Source organism: Leiobunum rupestre, chromosome 4 (assembly GCF_980474605.1).
Source record: "Leiobunum rupestre chromosome 4, qqLeiRupe1.1.hap1, whole genome shotgun sequence".
In the NCBI taxonomy this organism is placed as follows: Eukaryota; Metazoa; Arthropoda; class Arachnida; order Opiliones; family Sclerosomatidae; genus Leiobunum; species Leiobunum rupestre.
The window spans coordinates 22,501,133-22,504,033 of record NC_143387.1 but is presented as its reverse complement, the minus strand read 5'-3'; the positions used below and the strand labels follow the sequence as shown (position 1 = coordinate 22,504,033).

General features: G+C 32.9%; 1 long non-coding RNA gene across 2 annotated transcripts; it reads left to right on the top strand.

The window, feature by feature from the left end:
• Positions 1-407: 407 nt before the first annotated feature.
• Positions 408-1,482, top strand: LOC149947171 (uncharacterized). 2 transcript variants are annotated; one of them, XR_016480525.1, is made up of 3 exons: positions 408-712; positions 903-997; positions 1,060-1,482. It is a non-coding gene; the product is annotated as an uncharacterized LOC149947171 (long non-coding RNA). The 2 variants fall into 2 exon arrangements; XR_016480524.1 differs by having other exon boundaries at positions 841-997.
• The last annotated feature ends 1,419 nt before the right edge of the window (positions 1,483-2,901 follow it).

The following is a 2,901-nucleotide window of genomic DNA, read 5'->3' as shown; positions in this document are numbered from 1 at the left end:
TTTTCCCCCATTTTCTATTCAACGTAGTTGATAATAATTTTGACATTTACAAACCCGAACAAACAAACTACGTCTCGGAGAACTCGCTGCCCCCCTTGGAAGCTTACGGTGCCCAATATTTCACGGCGAAAGACCGCGAAAGTTTTAACAAATGGTACGCTCTCGAATCCGAAAAGAGTTTGGGATTTAATTACCTCGAAACGTTAAAACTCTATTGGTCTAGAGATACCCACATATTAGCTAAAGGTTGTTTAAAGTTTATGAAACTATTACAAGACTTGTGCGAAGTTAATCCGTTTAGCGTGGGCGTAACTATCGCGTCAGTGTGTAGTTACGTGCTAAGGAAAAAATTTTTGGCGCCAGAAACGATTGGCATAATACCGGCTAATTTGTATTCGCCACCGAAAACTACAGCTGCGCCACCTAGTCACACTGCCTAGAACTATATTTGGGTGATACGGGTAATGGCGTTATGCGAAAATGCGCGTTTTATAACATCAATTAAAACATTTTACTAACGATTTTAGCATATTTTTTAAAGCGTGTTCGAATGTTTTGTATTAACAAAGGTGTATATACGACATTTATTTATTAATTTTGAACTGTCAATAGGTATTGAATTCGTAAATATAAGTATAAATATTCGAGTTTAATAACACTATGAGTAGGCCTTGGAGAATTCATACACGGGATCAGTTTGAAAGTTTTAAAGGTATGTAGGAAATTTATTATTATCTTCACATTAGAACAAGCCCAGATTGTTCTAATTTCATAGACTAGTAGCTTGAGCATTTTGTATAATGTATAATGTATTTTAAATAATTTTATTTGGTATATTAGTGAATCGCTCCATGCTTGAAATTTTTAAGTATATTGGAGAGTAGTCTACTCTTGATCCATAGAATAAGGTGTGCGGATGCTTAAAACAAAAGTTAAAATTTGAAGTTGGTGATGGAAAACACAGCATTGAAAGTGTCCATTGTTCATGCAATAGTGGGTAAATATATTTTTTATTAAAACCCAATTCTTTAATGTAACCTGTTTTACTTATTATTCTAGAAATTCAGGCTTTTGCAAACATGCAGTAAATTGCTGGTCTATTTTATATATAAAGATACTGAGAGCTATCCCAACTTTCTGACTTTAGAAGTGGGGTAAAATGAAGGAAAAGAACTAACTGTGCCTTCAGTATTGTACGGTAATAAAATGGTTAGAGTTGCGAGGGTTAAATTTGGCTGGCTCAAAAAGGTTTATGTACTCTTATTTGGTCACTTAGTTAGTCTCAAAAATTTATTTCTAGCTTTTAGTCGGGATGAAATATTTGTGGAGAGTCCATTTGTAGGGAAGAAGTTGGAAAGGAAGGAATATACTGGCTAACGATTGTAGAGGCTACTATGGAAAAATTCAGCTAGGCCTTTTCATTTTTTTGTCTATTCTCTCAAGGGCTATTTTTAATTGATATTAAGAGAGACTGACAATATTTGAAGAAAAACGTTGTCCAAATATATAATTTTTATTTTAGATTTTAGTTAAAGAAAACTTATAATTAAATTTACACTTCTAGTCAAGGAAAGTTATATTTTTAATATGTTAAATTAGTTCCTATTTTAAATTTTGGCCAATTAGTATTTGTAGATAACAAATGAACTGAACTATTTATGTTATGAATTTTCTACTCAAAGCCATGTTAACAAAAAAGGCAAAAACAAATGTATTATAGAATTAATTCAAAGTTAAAAGCAATTAAATTCATTGAAGAAACCACTTAATTAGAAATTACAATAGAAGTGAATAAAATATTAAGATATGCAAATAAGTATTAATAATAAAAACCATTTGAATTTACTGTATTATTTTTTAATCATATTGGGATCTGCGGCAATAGCTCGAAATGTTATTAATCAACTTGAAAATTCATACCGAACCATCAGGGTGGCAAAGATAGGAAAATTGGGGTCCAATACAAAATAGAAAATATGCCCTTTTAACGCATAATTTTGTGGGCCTCAAATGTAATATTTTTCCAGCGATAATGACAATCGAACGGCTTGATCTAAAATTAATTTAATTCATTAGCATTTCCTTATTTTGCAGTATATAATAAAACAGATCACCTTTAAAACGATTCACAAAACGTAGGGTCCTCTCTTTTTATTTAGTTACATTGGATTTGTAATAAGTCTACATGGTAAATTATTGCTTGGAATGGCACTGCATTTCATGCGTCTCTTGAATTTTCTTCATCTAAATGACAGTTATTATGATATATATTTAATAATATTAACTTTAAAATCAGTAATAACAAGTAAAATTTGTGTCTCACCATTTCTTTCTAAAAAGTCTTTATCTTTAAAATGGGCGCTGCAAATCTGTGCCCACTAACTAGGCATCTTCCCTGATTTTATATTAGTTAACCACACATTAAAAAGATTTTTGCATTTCGGAAAATTGTGAAACGATAACTCCAACGTTCTTTTCTCACCATTTACTCGAATTGTAATATTTTTAAAGGCAGTATTACTACAAAAAGGCAATTTATGCTACCTCTGCGCCTACAATCCGCCATATTAATCGTTTGTTTTGATCAACAAAGTACGCAGACAAACCAAGCTGCAGGGGTAGCGACTGTGGCGCCGCCTATACCCGTTTCGCTAGCGAATAGGTTATCCGATCCTCAATCCACCGAGGCTTTAGAATGGCTGGCTTGGGAAGCGCATGTCCGGAATGTTACCATCGTGTCAACGCTGAATGGGCGAGAACCGCGTGCTGGAAAAATTAAAATTGATGGTCTAATCGGTGAGAAAAACGATCTACAATATCAGGGCTGTTGGTAAGTATTATTTTAAAAAGTTCGAAGAGACATAATATAAACAAGTTTCTTTTTCATTAAAGGTTTCACGG